General features: G+C 43.8%; 1 protein-coding gene across 3 annotated transcripts in view; it reads right to left on the minus strand.

The window, feature by feature from the left end:
• LOC137636374 (uncharacterized) overlaps window positions 1–17,323 on the minus strand; it is a 49,110-nt gene extending 31,787 nt beyond the window's left edge. Inside the window, exons 1-3 of one of the 3 annotated variants that reach the window (XM_068368785.1) lie at window positions 17,219–17,323; window positions 12,395–12,616; window positions 8,675–8,916 (exon numbers count right to left, since the gene is read on the minus strand). The gene's annotated coding sequence lies outside the window, so the exon portion shown is untranslated. The remainder of the gene's footprint in view (window positions 1–8,674; window positions 8,917–12,394; window positions 12,617–17,218) is intronic. The other 2 variants (XM_068368786.1, XM_068368787.1) reach the window with 2 other exon arrangements.
• Window positions 17,324–18,584: the final 1,261 nt, after the last annotated feature.

Here is an 18,584-nt window from a genome sequence, read left to right on the forward strand (position 1 = left end):
CCCCGAGGGAACAACATGAAATAAGTATTGCGCTGACAATAAAATGAATTATTTAACAAATTCCCCAGGGAGAACTCCGAAGAGGAACCCCGAGGGAACAACATAAAAAATAAATTTTGCGCCCTTCCTTCCCCAGTCGACATCCACGGGAGAAGGGAGGGGGAGCGGAGAAACTGTAATAAAAACAGAATTATAAATATTTAAATCAGCTAAGAAAAATCACTAATAGTGAGAACTACTGATCCTCTGAAGGGAAGTGTTCCCCACGGAGAAAAGCTGAAAAGTTAAAATATCAAAAATTTTAAGTAATTTTTATTTTTCCTAACATACTTACCGAGAACTACTTTCTTTGGAGTCACTTGTGATCTCTCTTTCTCGACCAAGGTTTTTCGCGCCGTTACCCCCTTACTCCGTTCTCTACATAGGCCTACCCCCGCCGCCAAGGAATGCGCCCCGAGGGCAGGATTAGGGCAGGTCACTGCTTCTCTGGGTCATTCTCCTCATTAAGTTCGTCGTATAGCCCAACCTGGCAATGGAAGGATGGCACTCGGGGACGGAAGGGAGGGCCATTACCCGAAAGTAGTTCTCGGTAAGTATGTTAGGAAAAATAAAAATTACTTAAAATTTTTGATTTGTTCCAACACAAAATACTTACCGAGAACTACTTTCTTTGGAGACTTATACTTTAGGAGGCGGGAGTGCTATTCTGACACTTGACTAGGCACGTAGGGCCTCGAGGGCTATGGAATGCGGGGGCCTATCAGAGTGCGGGAGTGAGGGTAACTGCGCAACCTTACGCTATTATCTAAGACTTACCTCTTAAAAAATTCTTCTGACGATTTCCTCCGGGTGTAGTCGCGAAGAATGTGTTCATCGTTGGGGACAGCCTCTGGCCTTACTGCTACACAGCTTGGAGGGCGGCAATGACTGTCCCAATGGAGAACCCGTCCAAGGATTTCCTTGAATAATCCTTGAGGTAGTGGGCAGTAAAGGTTGACTGGTGCGACCAAGTGCCTGCCTGTAGGATCTGCCCCACCGCCATGTTTCTCTCAAAGGCCAAGGAGGTGCTCAGACTCCTGATGTCATGGGGCCGGGGAGTGCCTGGCACTGCCATTTTATCCTCTTCATAGGTTCTAGCGATGACTTGTCTCAGCCAGAAGGAAATGGTGTTCTTGGAAACTTGCTTCCTATTAACACCTGTGGAAACGAAGAGGTTTTTGATATCTAGTCAGAGATGAGCTGTCCTTTCCAGGTATTTCCTGAGCGTCCGTATTGGGCATAACTTCAAATCCTCCGTAATGCCCGTCTTGGGAATGGCAGGAATTGAGAAACCTTCAAACCTCGGGTCCCAGACTGCTGGGTTCTGAGTCTTAGCCACAAAGGAGGGCACGAACCTGAAGGATATTTCCTTCCACCCTTTGGAGTGCGAAACGTCGTAAGACAGACCATGGATCTCGCCCACTCTCTTAGCCGAAGCTAAGGCTAGCAAGAAGACGGTCTTGAGGGTGAGATCCTTGTCTCCGATATCTTTCAGGGGTTCAAAGGGGGAACGACTTAGCATCTTCAAGACCTTGGCTAAGTCCCACCTGGGCACTCTCCTAGCTTGAGGGGGGCAGGATTGCTCGAAACTCCTGATCAGCATCGCTATGTGTCTCGAGGTCCCCAGGTCGATGCCCTTCAGGAGGAAGACTTGGCCTAAGGCGGCTCGAACTCCTTTAATGGCTGGAATTGACATTCCCACTTTATCTCTAAGATACACCAGAAACTCCGCTATGTCCGGGACCGAAGCTTTAAGAGGTCTAATGTGTTTCTCCGAGCACCACTTCGTGAAGGAGGCCCACTTCGCCTGGTATACCGTGGTCGAGGATCTCCTCAGGTATAGGGACCTTCTCTTAGCTATGGTGGCGGAGTACCCCTCCTTCTTCAAGAGCCGCTCGATAGTCTCCAGGCGTGAAGGCGAAGAGAGAGAGGGTTGTCGTGGAGCCTGAAGAAGTGCGGTTGGTGCAGGAGGTCTGACCTGGCGGGCAGAGGCCAAGGTGGTTGGCTCGCTAGGTCCTTTAGGTCCGCGAACCCCACTCTCTCCGGCCACCAGGGCGCTACCAAAGTCATCTTCAGGTTTCGGGCGGCCCTTACTCTGTTGAGCACCTGTCTTATCAACGTGAAGGGGGGGAAAGCGTACACATCCAGGTTGTCCCACTTGTGCTGGAAGGCGTCTTCTAGGGCTGCATTTTGGTCTGGGACCGGGGAGCAATAGACCGGTAGTTGGGCGTTGAGCTTTGTTGCAAAGAGGTCCATCACCGGGGAGCCCCAGCGTTGAATGATGAGTCTGGCTACTTCTGGGTGTAGAGACCACTCTGTCCCCACTATTTGACCCATTCTGCTGAGGCCGTCGGCCAGAACGTTTTTCTTCCCGGGGATGAACCTTGCCAGCAGCACCACTTGCTGTTCGTCTGCCCAATTTAGGATGTCTATGGCGAGGTCGCACAGTTCCTTCGATCTCATGCCCCCTTGCTTCTTTATGTAGGCCACTACCGTGGCGTTGTCGCACATTAACGTCACGGTGTTTCCCTTTAGACGACTTGCAAAGTGGAGACATGCCTTCTGGACTGCTCTTAGTTCTAGGACATTGATGTGTAGACGCTTTTCGCTTTCCGACCAGGTACCCCGTGCTGTCTCTTCCAGAAGGTGGGCCCCCCACCCTTGGTTGGAGGCGTCTGTGAACAGGAGGTACTCGGGGGGACTGGACCCGAGGGGCATCCCCTTGAGGGAGTTCGACTGGCAGTGCCACCATTCCAGGGAGGTTCTCGTGTCCGGAAGGACTGGAATTAACGCTTTCCGCGAGTCCGTCTGGGACCAGAGGCTCTTGAGGTTCCATTGAATGGGTCTGAGCCTCATCCTCCCTTGGGGAACCAGTTTCTCCAATGAGACCAGGTGACCTATCAGTCTCTTCCAATCTCCCGCCCTCCTGGAATGTTCTGACAGGAACGGTTGAATGATGTGTTTGAGGTTCCGTATCCTGTCCTTCGAGGGGAAAACCTTCCCCTGCACGGTATCCAACGTCATCCCCAAGTAGCCCATTCTGTTGGATGGGGTTAAGTTCGACTTCTTCAGATTGATTACGATTCCCAGATTCCTGCAAAACTGGAGAGGTTTCTCCCTTGTTCCTCCAAGAGGGCCCTTGAGGTTTAAAGGAGCAACCAGTCGTCCAGGTATCTGATGAGACGGATACCTCGTTCGTGAGCCCACACTGAGACTGTCGCGAAGACCCTCGTGAACACTTGAGGGGCCGTCGACAGACCGAAGCAAAGGGTCTTGAACTGCAGGATCTGGGGACCCCATTTCACCCGGAGGAACTTCCGACTCGACGGGTGGACAGGGATCTGGAAGTATGCGTCCTTGAGGTCGACAGTCATCATATAATCTTTCTCCCTCAAGGACAGCAGGACGGATTTTGGGGTGTCCATCTTGAAGTCCGTCTTCTTGACGAACTTGTTGAGGGCCGACAGGTCTATCACGGGTCTCCACCCCCCCGTTGCTTTCTCTACCAGAAACAGGCGGCTGTAGAAGCCTGGGCCTGGGAGAAGGACCTCTTCCATGGCACCCTTCTCCAACATGGAGGAAATCTCCTCTTGAAGGGCGGCCCTTTTCATCGGGTCCCTGGGGGCCAACCATTCTGTCTGGCTGGCTGAAATAAGAGGGGGTGGATCCGCTAGGAAGGGAAGCCTGTAGCCCTCCTTCAGGACGGACACCGTCCAAGGATCCGCTCCTTGTGCCTTCCATGCTTGCCAATGTGGTCTGAGGCATCCCCCAACTCGAGGCTTGGGCGGGAGTAGGGGGCCTCTCCCTCTACCTTCTCCTAGAGGGGCGGCCTGATCTGCCTCTCCTAGAGGAGGAGTAACCCGACCTGAAGGAGCTGGAAGAAGCTGGTGCTCCTCTGCGGGAGGGTTGAGGAGTTGTTGCCCAGGAGGAAGAGGGGGCGTCCCTCCTTGAAGTGCTGGGGGCGGCCTGAGATGTCACGGCGCTATCTGAGGCGGCCCTCCTGTAGGGAGGCCTTTTAGACGACGCAGGTCTGGGGACGTTGGCCTCCTTCTTCTTAGACACTTTCTCCGTCAGGTTCTCCAGTTCTTTTAATGGGAATAGTGACTCACCCCACAAGGGAAGGCTACGCACGGCTCGGGCCTCTCTGTCCGGAATCCTCCTAGATACCTTAGCTAGGACCGTGTCTCGTTTCCGGAGGACCCAGTTGGCTGTAAGGGCGAGCGCCTGGTACGAGAGAAACTTAAGTGTTTTCCCCCGGAGGTGAGAAGGTCCGTCAGGAGGCTTTGCTGTTCAGGATCTTCGGGGTCGACGGAGGCTTGTACGTTTACTAATGTGGAGGCCCACCAGTCCAGCCATGAGGAGACGTTAACTAGGTCCCGCAACATCTCCTCCATCATGGCGGCTTCCGTAGGAGAGAAGCAAGCTGGGGCTGAAGAGGCTCTTTCGTCTGAGCCGCCTTGCCCTAGGACGTCCAAGGCCGGGTCCACTCTACAGGGGCCTGGGCGACGCCCTTCCGGAATGTATACTTTACCCTGCAATTTGAGGCCCTGGAGCAGTTTCGAGGCACTCTGGGACTTGGGAGCCTCTGCATTGCTGGCCACCAAGTCGTCTATGTACTCCTGCCCTAGTACCAGGTCTGGGGCAAGAGGAAGGGCCAGGGAAGACCTCGGAAGGGCGGCGTGATGAGTAATCCTCAGGAGGCTTGACCTCCAGGAATCACCCTTCGGAGCCGAGGGTTCCGTAATCCCATGGTGCCTAATGATGAGGCCCACCACTCTTCTATATGCGGAGTCCTCTGACGGGGAAGCTTCTCCTCCGTCAGCCGAGGCCTCGGCCTGGAGTGGAGGCGCTGGGTTGCTGGCTCGGCAGACCGGTCGTCCAGCCCTTGGGTCCAGGGGGGCCGTCCTGTAACGGTAGTGAGCTCCATAAGAGGGTGGATCCCGCTGCAAGGTGGGTACCGCCGGCTCAAGGAGGGCCCTCGGTTGCCCTAAGACTCTGGAAGCGGAGGTCACGGTCCCGGTGGGCTGACCCGACAACGGGAACCGTTCTTTCCTACTCGATGGCCGCACCAGCTGGGCTGGTACGGCCAGGCTGCCTGCTAAGAAGCGCGTTTCCCCCCGCTGGGCGGGGTGAACCGGAGGCCTCGAGGACTTATGCCTCTATGAGAGGTCTTTCCTGCGTGCCAGATCGCGCGGTTCTAGGCTGTGCATAGAGAGCGGCAGCCTAGACGCACGTTCGCTGGACCGAAGGTCTGGTGAATGAAGCATCTTGGACTCTCCTGAAGGTACGTAGACCCAGGCGCCTCCGGGAGAAACATTTCTCCTATACTTACGAGATTGGGAGCGGGAGCGCTTCTTGCTAGCCCGCGACCTTGACCTAGAGCGGGAATGTTCGCTCTCGGACAGCTCCCTTCTCCTGCGACGCTTCAGCCTGACTTCCTCCTCGGAAGATGAGTCTACTTCCGACGAGTCCGACGACGCCACGTTTCTCGCGTAGCGGCTGTTCACGTGATCCGCGGGGGATTTTCCCCGACGCTGGGTGCCCGAGATCGAGGGCTGGAGAAAGTCCTCGGGAACCGCCGTGGAGATCGTCGGCACAGAGTCCAACCGTTCCATGCTAGGGGGCCAGGGGTCCAGGGTCACGTCCATTCTCAGCGGTGACCTCCCTGGCGTCTTTGGTAGCTTCCTCTAGTTTGGCTGTCCCCTGGCGGGGGAGAGCCCGACGCACCGGCCCACGAGGGCGGCGGGGACTCTGAGACTACAACACTGCCCCATAAGGGGTCTTCAGAGGACGCGTGGCCCCCCATCACAAGGCCTGACTCACCCGAAGCACTACCGGGCCCTTCGTTAGTCCTAGAGGGGCCCGCCCTTGGTTCTTCCCTCGCACTGGATTCCCTGGGAAGAACGGCTTGACCTTCTACAACACTAGAGGCTTCTTGTCCTCTCCTCTGCGAAGGAGACGGAGAAGCCGAGGCTTCGTCGGACCGATCACTGGCCGACGGTAACGAAGATACGACACTAATCTTCCTGGGGGAACGCTTCGAAGATTTCTTCTTTTTAGTACCGTAGCGTACCCACTGAATATCATCCCAACTTACGCACTCCGGACACGTGTCCGCGGAGGAGCAAACTTTCCCCCTACACGTGGAACAAAGGGAGTGAGGATCTACCTCTGGCTTTGAGAGGAAAGCCCCACACGACTTTCCGGCTCTAGGCCCAGGGCAACGGCGAACGTGATCCATCGTTCGCACACGAATGGCACAACACTAAGTGAGCTATAAGTACACTGGGGATACACACAGGGTGAACGCACGGTAACACTTGAGAATAACGCACTGCGAAAAAACACAAGTACCCACGCTGGAAACAGGTGGAACACTAACGCGCACAAAGGATCGAGAGAGACGAGAGTGAGCTGTGAACAGCTCACGACCAAGGAACTTAATGAGGAGAATGACCCAGAGAGGCAGTGACCTGCCCTAATCCTGCCCTCGGGGTGCATTCCTTGGCGGCGGGGGTAGGCCTATGTAGAGAACGGAGTAGGGGGGTAACGGCGCGAAAAACCTTGGTCGAGAAAGAGAGATCACAAGTGACTCCAAAGAAAGTAGTTCTCGGTAAGTATTTTGTGTTGGAACAAACAATATTAATTTCACTTAAAAATAATTGAGACAAACAATCGGAAGAACAACCTAACCCGCGCACGGGAAAGGAGTTTCCCCAATAGTACGCTGTTGTTGTAAAGGTGAACGACCTCGAGAAGAGAAAGGCCGTAGTCAAACTTTGAGAGGACACATTCCCTTAGCTCAAAAATCCATGTTTTCCGTAGGAAAAAAGGAAAGGCGAAGACATAGTTGAATGAAGAGAGTCCAGGCGATGACAATTCCCCTGCAGCGACCGAATTAACGGATATATGCCGACAGGAAGACTGATGGACCAGAGAGGGAGAGGTCGTTCCCCACGAAGTGGAACTGTGCTGGCCTTGCTACTACGCAAGTGTCGTTGTCGTATATGTATCACACACAGCACAAACACTGAGAAGGAAACTTAACACATTTCTATACACATATATATATACATAAACATTAAGAATGTTTTCCTATATATACAAGTATAAGAAAAGTAAGTTAAAAGACAAAAATTAATGGCAGTCCAGAATAGGCGAGGAGGGAGAGAGGGAACAACCGCTCTCGATCCGAGACAAAAGTAAAGTGACTAAATCACAGGTGTGTGAACGGGAGTGGTAGCAAGCTACCCGCCCCCCTACCCCCGCTAACTAGCGGTGTGGGTAGTTAACCCTCGCTGAATTTTAATGGCTCGCCATTTCAGCTCCGCCAAAAGTATAACCCCTAATAAATAGCATGGTTTGTATTCCAATTACGGAACAAAAAATCTTTTAAGAGGAGTAAAAAGACGAAGTGCTGACAACAGGTGTGAACTTTATCCTGTACTGCTTAGAGCTGGCTATGTTCTTCGTACGTACCATCCTTGCGTACTTGGAGAGAGATCACCAAAGACTAACTGCTACTTTGCTCAGATGTCTTATTCTTTGGGGGAAGTAGCAGTGTTCGGTTTAAGGGTACAGTACTTCCTTAGGTATGAGACCGGATATAACAGAGGTATGCACTGCTTCCTTCTCTCTACTGGGAACGATATGAAAGATCGTCCAGGAAGAGGAAAGAACACTTTCTGTACCACACACTCTCTCCCGTAGGGATGGAAACGTCAGGAGTCACAAGTACGCGTCTCCTATAGACAAGTCATTCTGGATGTTCTCAGAGAAGTCTTCCTTGGTAGGATCTAGAGGAAGAATATCCTATGTGACTGGTGATCTGGCACACGCGTAGGGTTCTTTCTCTTGGGGCACGGCATGTAGGATCTATCGGATGGTACACTCTGAAACGTACTGTAGGAATCCTGTGCAATGTAATCAAGTGAACTCTGGAGTATCTGTCCATACTAGAAGGCGAAGGTACGTTCTCAGAAGGAAGCTTGTGGATGCACACACAGGAGTCCTCTGCATTGAGTTGTAGATTTCTTGGTCTCCAGTGAAGGGAGTCGAGGGAACTCCTACAGCAGCACAGCTTCTCCCACAGTAGAAGTCTTGTGTACTGCACTTGCACATCAATGTCTAAGGCTTGCCAACCTTCTTAGGAATATGTAGTCACTGCCATCACTCGGCCACACAAGTGAGGGAATAAATAGCAAAGAGGAATGCTGTCTAACAGAAACAAGAATGTGGATATTGGCAGGTTTGAACAGACACCTGTCACACAGTTATCAGGAAACCACTACAAATCCCTCATTCCTTCCAAACATTCCTCTCCCACGATGATCTGCCAACACAATTATCAAAGAAGCTCACCTGTACTCTAAAGCAGCTGAAAACAAAGTGAGGACTCAGTGGCCAGTCAGATGTGAGGGTCTTCCCCACTACCTAGCGATAACTACCTCCACCTCAGTGAAGTTCAAACAGCTGTGACATCCACCTTCTCTGAAAGCATACTTCTGTTGGAGTACGAGGTTTGTATTTGTGTAGGAACAAACAAACACTCTTCATGCTTAACATGAGATGGAAACATGAGCTCTAGAAAGTGTAAGGTTTGAATACAGTCACAAGAAGACCTGGTGATACTCACACACTGACGCTGGCCAGAGTAAGGACAGGACACGGCATGACTTGAGAAGCATCTTTTAAGTACTCAGACTTTATAAGGTTCATGATGGCAAGATGTCTTGACTTGGGGTCGTCCTCCACGTGACATGTCGAGGTTCAGGTAGGGCAGACTGGGCTGCTAGGTGATCTGAGGTCATTGGCAGCTGCCTCTGTGGTCTGTCATGGCTGGATTTGTCTGTGTTCTCAATAAACATTTTAGTGTGTCTGTGGCGAATAAAAATACCAATAATTAAAATGTAACAGTAAAAAGGATATACTGGTTCAATGGGATTTATGAATTTGGACCAGATGGCCCAACACAGGGCCCAGGGAGGCTATTCAGCACCTGCAGCATGAAGGGAATGTTGTGAGGATGGATAGCAAGAAAGAAGAAAAGAGGAGGGAACACAGAGGTATAGTAGAAGGAAGAGAAGTGACCTTTAAGTAATGAATACAGCAGACATATTGTTATATACAGTATACTGTAGTGGGCTGAAAACATTGTTTATTAAAGGGAAAATACAATAGAAAATACAGCACCATAATATAGAAATAATGAAAAGCAAAACATTGGCTTTATTAAATAAAAAATATAACAGAAAATATCACAAATTCTAAAAGTAATTTGTATTTTTCCTGACGACACAAACCTGAGTCCTTTGATAGAGTCTGCTCTCAGCTCAGCTGGAACTGGGGCTGTTAAAATTCATAACAAGGTACTTACTGGAGGATGGCCAGGAAGCCCCCACCCCTCCCAGTATTATTATTATTACTTGCTAAGCTACAACCCTAGTTGGAAAAGCAGGATGCTGTAAGCCCCAGGGCTCCAACAGGGAAAATAACCTGCTTTTCCAACTTAGATAGTAACAATAATGATAATGATAAGAATAATAATAATTCAATTAAGATATCAAGTAACTTTTATGGTAAATATGATTTAATTGAAGTAGTTTTGGACCAAAGGAAATAAACTAAGAAGCTTTCTATTCTAGCAATTCCATTATTCAAAATGAGCAAAAATTCACAGAAAACAAGTCTGTACAGCAAGCTTCTTGAGAGACTCAAATACCCAGATGGAAAAAACAAGAGGAAGAAATAAGAAATAAAAATAAATATACCAAACAAATTAACTTCTGCTACAATGTAAATTCAGGGACTGTATAGGATAAATAAAATATGGTCCATCTTGAAGTATTATCAAGACTTTTCTTCTTCAAGCTGTGAGCCTCAAAATCAAAAGTAATGCCACAGAGATCATTATATAACTTTAAAGGAAATCAAGTATTTTTGGTACCTATACACCAAAAAGTCTGAAGGCATCAAGGAGATATCCCGATTTAATTAGATCCTACCACGGAAGAATGGCAGGCATAGTAGAGTGTCACGACAGATGGTGTAGGCATGTGGTGAGGATGGATGGTGAGGAGGGATGGAGAAGGGCTTGGAAGGAACCTCTTAAAGGGGAGAAGATCGAGAGGGAGGCAGGGAATTAGATGACGAGATAAGGTGAAGGAGGATGTGGAGAGAAGAGGTTTGGTGGAAGAAGATGCATTTGAAAGAAGGCATTGGAGAGGGCGCATCAGGCAACCGACCACTTATGATAAGAGGAAGACAAATAATCACATATTTTAATTAGTACCATTATTGACAAGGTTTGCTTGATTTACATAAAGTGAGTATAGGGCCTTGCCTGCAGTTGGGTGTTGAAGAAGACTAAGTGATCTCAACAGACGTCTGGACTCTTCCAAGCAAACAGACACTATTTCACAAAGAGAAAATCAAAACCTCAAGCAAGTTTGCCTTAAAAGATAAAGATTCAACGTAGCTCCTGACATGCAGACAGACAGTCAATATTGCAATAAAGGTGGAATATAACATTTGAAGCAACATCTGCTGACTTCTTAAGCATAATGAACCTGGATAGGGTCTATCAATTGTCCTCGTTCAACTCAAGTTCAGTTTTCTGCATAACTTATAAAGAAGCTACTCATTGAACATTCAGATGTCATCCAGAAATATCTACTGCAAACGAGAGATGAGATACGGATCTAATGTATAACTCCTGTCAAATGGATCTAAATACAAAAGATATCTGAATTATCCGTCCTCTTTTATAATCCAGAGGAGAAACTCCAAACATGGCCTTAACGTCTAGAAAGAGTTAAAAAGACTGCGCTCAAACTCTGCTCAGCTATTATCATTGATTACAACAAAATCAGTGTGAATCATATTCTCCTTTCCATTGCTGTTTTAGTATCAAGAATATCACCTTTTAATCGCTTTCAAAATCCTAATCAATTGTTGTCAATTATGAAAACATTTGGTTGAATTCTTGTGCCAAAAAGTACCTCTACACTAATGACCCAAAACAATAAAGGAGTAAAGACATAACTTCTTTGGTACTCCAAAAATGGGGAAGTTTTGACACGACACAAAAAGGGACAAGGAACGGTTGGTCAGGAGAGGTTTAGCCATGGAGGCTGCCTCTTCTTGACCTGTAAGAAGGTCAAAGGGAGTACAAGAAAACCTAACAATGATATCAGTTTGGGAGAATCGAAGAGAGTGGAGGGAACTCGTTTCACATGTAATCCACATTCAAAATAGTAATCTTGACTGGTCCAGTGTTACGGAAAATAAATAAATGATGGATCTTGAAATATTTCCCTTCAAATTACAACAACCAGGAAAACTGATAATGTGTAAGTGACGAGTGATCGTCCTAATGATGCACACACTATAAGATTACAATGAGACACTTTTGATACAGAGTCTGAGCACAGCACAGGAACTTTGTCTGGTTTACTTATTTTGGAATCTTGAAGGGAATTCGAAAGTTATGTTGTGGTTTTCTCAGAGGGACAAAATGATTGCTTCAAAGTTTTTGAAGTATTGAAAATAACTTTGATATAATCTTCTAGTTCACAAATTTCTGGATCACCATCACTTAAGCCTCGTTTACAAGCATTCATCAGGAAATAACCTGTTTACTAATGGTATGAAGTTTTACCAGACACAAAAAGAGAAAGAAGGATAGCAAGAGCCATGGCTAAAACAAAGGACACTGCCACTCACAAAAACATCCTTGCATATACGGTACCGGTAGTCATGAAAAAAAGGGGCGAACATACAGAAGTTGCATCCATAAGAACTACGAGTGTCCCAAGAAGTCCCCTTCTTGAAATAGATACTCCATCATACAGCACTTTACTATTAGACCATTAAGATAATTGGTCTGTAGAGTTTAGACATAATGCTTTCTGCCATCCCTCCCTTCAATTCTAAGCAATTTCAACTCGGGTCTTCTGATCTACTGAAGCTTTCCGTTGGTCGCCCCCAACACTTTCCAGCTTAATCCTTCTTTACTTCTTTCGTCATATGTCCATTTCAAACTCTGAACATCCACGAAATAAAAAAGAATGGCCACGTGTGGGGAGAAAAAGTCAGATCTCGAAGAACTATGGTAAAGCACAAATAGAAATAATACATACGTCATTGAAATCTCATTGACCGAGACGATTTGAAAATCGTTTAAGTCAATGAAGTGGTTCAAATGGAATAAAGTGGCATAGAACCAATATAACGGCTCAGAACGCAGGGCAGAAAAGGGGCATTAGATTGCAGAGAATGGAGAGAACTCATTCACTTCAATCCCATAGACTTTATAAACCAGACATCTGAAAAAACTCTGATAAGAATTAAATACCTTTTCCATGTACCACAAGACTTGTGAAGGGGTAAATGTACTTTAAATGCTGCTGCAACTTTTCATTGGAGCTTCTCTTCAAATAGACCCTTCCAAGATGCACCTCGTACACTTCCCCTTCGTTGATGCAGCCACCTCCCATCTGACCCGTGGCGACGAAAGGCATCATGCTAGGAGCTTCGCGTTTGGCGTCGTACATCTTTGACGTCATGGCACAAGGTCCTGAAATTGTCAAAAGGAATTTCAGCACGTAATACAGTACAGCAATTCAGTAACATACAATGTATAAAATATAGTAACGTATCAAAACACATACAAAACTAAAGAACTGTATTAGCATAATGCATATCAATATCTTCAGAGAAAACATTTTTAAGAAATTTTTTTTTTCAAGTACAAACTTTTCATTTGTCAATACTTCAGCCTATTCTTATGTCCAATTCAATTTCAGACATTCCCTCTTTCAGTACACCACATTCTCCTGTCCTCTTGGTGAGGGTAGAAGAGACTCTTTAGCTATGGTAAGCAGCTCCTCTAGGAGAAGGACACTCTAAAATCAAATCATTGTTCTGTAGTCTTGGGTAGTGCCATAGCCTCTGTACCATGGCCTTCCACTGTCTTGGATTGGAGTTTTCTTGCTTGAGGATACACTCAGGCATACTGTTCTATCTTATTTCTCTTCCTCTTTTTTTTTTTTAAGTTTTTATGGTTTATATATGAAAGATATAATTCAATGTTGTTACTGTTCATAAAATATTTAATTTAAATTGTTCATTAATTCTCTTGTAGTTTGTTAACTTCCTTTCTTCACTGAGCTATTTTTCCTTGTAGGAGCACTTGGGCTTATAGCATCTTGCTTTTCCAACCAGGGTTATAGCTTAGCTTGTGATAATAATAATAATAATAATAATAATAATAATAATAATAATAATAATAATAATAATAATAATAACAGTTCATGTGCACATATTTTCTTTGCACTTCCACCAGATCATTCATGAAGATCATATTAGACTGTGCGCTCTCTCTCTCTCTCTCTCCCTCTCTCTTTCTCTCTCTCTCTCTCTCTCTCTCTCTCTCTCTCTCTCTCTCTCTCTCTCTCTCTCTCTCTCTCTCTCTCTCTCTCTCTCTCCCTCTCTCTTTCTCTCTCTCTCTCTCTCTCTCTCTCTCCCTCTCTCTTTCTCTCTCTCTCTCTCTCTCTCTCTCTATATATATATATATACTGTATATATATATGTAATACAAACCAACGATCTTTATTATTATTATCATTACTAGCTAAGCTACAACCCTAGTTGAAAAAGTAGGATGCTATAAGCCCTTATAAAAAAAACAGCCCAGTGAGGAAAGAAACAAAAAAACAGGTAGAATCATGTGCCTGAATGTACCCTCCCAAGAAAGTGGAAGACCATGGTACAGAGGCTATGGCCCTACCCAAGACTAGAGAACAATGGTTTGATTTTGGAGTGTCCTTCTCCTAGCGGAGCTGCTTTATCATTACTGTTCTATCTTATTTCTCTTCCTCTTTTTTTTTCTTAAGTTTTTATGGTTTATATATGAAAAATATAATTCAATGTTGTTACTGTTCATAAAATACTTAATTCTACTTGTTCATTAATTCTCTTGCAGTTTGTTAACTTCCTTTCCTCACTGAGCTATTTTTCCTTGTAGGAGCACTTGGGCTTATAGCATCTTGCTTTTCCAACCAGGGTTATAGCTTAGCTTGTAATAATAATAATAATAATATTTTCTTTGCACTTCCACCACATCATTCATGAAGATCATATTAGACTGTGCTCGCTCGCTTGCTCGCTCTCTCTCTCTCTCTCTCTCTCTCTCTCTTTCTCCGGAAAACACAGCATGAACTGTCACATTAAGCGCGCTAACAATGTCAAATGGGTTTTCTTTCGCAATCCATGGCTACAACTGGTACAGCAAATAGGGAGGGGAGGGGAGGGGAAGGGGCAGGGGGAAGCCCCACCCCTCTGACAGGTAGAGCAACCTCCACTTTGACCTTCGGCCTGGGTGCTTGTGGGGGGGGGGGGGGGGGGTTTTGAGGCAGCTCATGAAACTTCAAGGTCTCCGATTTGTAAAGTTAAGAAAAAATACAAATTACTTTAAAATTTGTGATTTGTTCCTACATGTAACACAAACCATCAATCTTTTTTATCAATATCATTACTAGCTAAGCTACAATCCTAGTTGGAAAAGCTGGATACTATAAGCCCTAGGAAAAATAGCCCAGCGAGGAAAAGAAAGAAGAAATGGATAGAATCATGTGTCTGAGTGTACCCTCAAGCAAGAGAACTTTAACCCAAGACAGTGGAAGACCATGGTACAGAGGCTATGGCCCTACCCAAGACTAGAGAACAATGTTTGATTTTGGAGTGTCCTTCTCCTAGCGGAGCTGCTTTATCATTGCTAGTCTCTCTTCTACCTTTACCAAGAGCAAAGTAGCCACTGAACAATTACTGTACAGTGCAGTAGTTAACACCTTGAGTAAAGGAAAAATTTTCAGTTATCTTTGTGTTGTTTGGTGTGTGAAGGAGAATGTGTAAGGAATAGGACAGACTATTTGATGATGTAAGGACTGTTTTAAGTGCTACAAACCATTCTTTAGTCTAGAGAATGAGATGGAAATCCATATTTTCTGTGCATTCGGAATGTATGGCAGACAAGGGCTCCAGTATTTTGAACGTTTTTCATGACAATAACCAGCGAAAACTAAGAAGTTTAAAACATATTATCATCAATGACATGAAACATACGAAGAATTACGGTCTCTTTCAGGAAGTGGGAACCTGTTTCTCCCGATAAAGTCTTCTTTTCGGACTCGTCAGGGGGTTAGACAATCAGAGAAGTCTGACTCAAGGGCGAGATATTAGCCGGATACTCAAGATCACACCCAGAGATTTATTCCCCTTCAAGGATTTAAGTCCAAAGGTGCACCACAGCGTCATCACTGAGAACAAATGCCTTGTCCAAGAGTTAAAGAGAGAAAATCTTAAAGAGCAAGTCTGAAGAGAAGCCAATGCCCAATAGCACGTTTGTGTTCTTCAGCGGCAGGGAATCAAAGTGACTGTGTTGTTTGCGGGCAGAAAGGGGGGCTTTCCCACCACTAGCGAGTATCTACCGGCTACTGCCAACAACTCATTGTAAAAGTTTTTAACTGTTAAGTTCCAGCTATGCTTTAATCAATCTCTAATAAAGAACGAAGGTTTGTAAATGTGTAGGAACATCTATGCGTTTCAAACAGTCGTCCTTATCAAAAAAACATTCAAAACACCATGTACGTACCAGCCTAATTGTATAATTAAATCCCTCTTATAAACTTTGTTGTCCCTGAAAGTGATCATCATAAAAAACCAGTTGCAATAATCACAATGATTAACAATAATGAAACACGGTCTAAACACTGGAGCTTTTGTTTGCCAGGACTTTTGGACACACAGAAAACGTGACTTTCCATCCCATTTTCTATTGTCGTTTGAAGCAGCGTTCATCCTATTGCAAATAAACTCCTTACTTAACCCTTTTACCCCCAAAAGGACGTACTGGTACGTTTCACAAAAGCCATCCCTTTACCCCCATGGACGTACCGGTACGTCCTTGCAAAAAAATGCTATAAATTTTTTTTTCCATATTTTTGATAATTTTTTGAGAAAATTCATGCATTTTCCAAGAGAATGAGACCAACCTGACCTCTCTATGACAAAAATTAAGGCTCTTAGAGCAATTTAAAAAAAATATACTGCAAAATGTGCTGGGAAAAAAATAACCCCCTGGGGGTTAAGGGTTGGAAATTTCCAAATAGCCTGGGGGTAAAAGGGTTAATTGAGCTAATGATGTATGGGTTATATGCTCTGAAATAACCATGACCTCATTGTTCCTTCCTATGTTCTGGCAAACAGAACATGTCTCACTATACGCATCAACCCTGTGGGATGGTATTTGGGTGTTATCAATTATAAAAACTTAGATTTGATTACTTCCATTATCATAACCCAGCAATTCATGGTTAAGGGTTTAAATGAACTTGCTAGTAATTTTCTATTGAAATTTTCTAAATAAAATTGTTATGTGAAAATTTTTGTTAATATAAATATAAAATGAAATCTAAATGTTCTATAACTTAGCGAATTAAACACTTTTCTTTATTAAATTATGTATCTAAATTAACAGTGGATGCCGACAGTAGGCCATGGGATTCAAAATGCTGTATTTAGAGAGATCTATTATATTATGCAAGTTCCAGAGCCTTTGTATATGAGAGGCCAGTTCCTCACACGTTCATTAAAGATGGACGTCAACTAACCTAAACTTTCCCCCCTAACCTAACTCACAAACCATGTCCTTACCTATTTACCTAATGGGGGGGGGGTGGACTGACGCCCCCTATGCCCCCCACCCCCCTTACACTGCCATACTGTAAGGTAGACATAATAATACATACAGGTGGCCGCTTTCATACATACACCCCCAAGTTCCAATGTCCTAATTGATATTGTACTAAACTATAATAAAACTAAAGGGACAAACTATGCAATTTAAATTACAATTGTGAAAATTGAATTCTGGAGTATATTGTGAATTCACAACACAAATTCAATTATTTACACCTTCACATTGCATGAAACAATCAAGCACAAGTCATAACTAAGCAAAGGTGATGTTGAGGACCAATGGACACCACAAATCAAATCTTGCTTGGGGTCACCTTAGGGGCTTCAGCCGGTCCTGTCATAAAATGAACTTGTACATTAGAAAACGTAATTACGTAACTATAAACAGAAATAAAGGGATTCATTTGTAATATTAACTTACTTTTGTAGATAATAAAGGAGGAATTAACGAAGAATTGACGAAAATCGAAGAATTAATTTGCCGGCGATTTGAGCAAGCCGCCATGTTTGTTTACATACATCATCAGCTGATTGAACTTTGAAGAAAATTAAAAGTTATCGTACAATGTCAAAACTAATATACGAAACTCGGTATAGAATTGCTTTTCAATTATAATAATTCTTTTATAAAATGTAAAATATACATATTCTATTAATTTTTCATCAATGAAATATGATGTTTTGTTATTTAGGATTTTGAAACTATTTATCTTACGTCTGACAACGAATTCTTGTTATCGTACAAATGTCAAAACTAATAAACGAAACTTGGTATAGAAATACTTTTGAGTGATAATAATTCTAATATAAAATGTAAAATATACACATTCTATTTCATGATTGTTCAATTATGTAATGTATTTAAGTGATTAGTGGTGTAAAAAAACGAGGCTCAAAAGGCAAATAAAAGTAAACTTATACTGTATGGCTAATAAGAATTTTCAATCATAGTTATATCCAATTATTCCATATAAGATCAGGAATCAAACTCCTATAGATATATTTAGAAAATATCCTTTATTTCAAATGTGCTTGAATACGTAATTCTTGAACAGCTAATTAGCCACTTAGAAGAAATAGAAGCATTATCGAACAGCTAGTTAGCACATAATTAATTATGTTTGTGTGTGTGAGTGTGTGTGTGTTTCTGTGTTAAATAGAAAATCACACAAAACTACTTAAACACATTGACAGTTTTCGCAGTACAAAAATTCATTCAATGTATTTTTCCTCTTCGTAAAAAAAAAGAAAAGAAAAAAAAAGGATCTAACCAAGTTTTAACACCTTTTTCTCCTATCTTTTCTTCTTTGTGGCTTTTCGAAGAGAAGACAGCGGGCTGTCGTAAGTTGATTAAGAGGTGCTCTAAGCCATTAGAGGTCATATTCCTGTGTTGAAGCAACGGGAAATGGACTTTATTGCATGGCTGTGGAGGGTTGAAGTTGGCCTTTTGGGTATGTTTGCTAAGAGATTCGAAATAATAATAATAATAATAATAATGATAATAATTATAATAATAATAATAATAACAATAATAAATAATAATAATAATAATAATAATAATAATAATAATAATAATAATAATAAAAATAATAATAATAAGGAGAGTAATAATGATAAATATACATAATAAAATGATAATAACAATAACAAAAGTATTAACAAAAAAGTTATAAAATCGCGTTACTACTACTACTACTACTAATAATAATAATAATAATAATAATGATAATAATAGTAATAATAATAATATGAGATTAATAATAATAATAATAATAATAATAAACAAT

Source organism: Palaemon carinicauda, unplaced genomic scaffold (assembly GCF_036898095.1).
Source record: "Palaemon carinicauda isolate YSFRI2023 unplaced genomic scaffold, ASM3689809v2 scaffold280, whole genome shotgun sequence".
Lineage (NCBI taxonomy): Eukaryota > Metazoa > Arthropoda > Malacostraca > Decapoda > Palaemonidae > Palaemon > Palaemon carinicauda.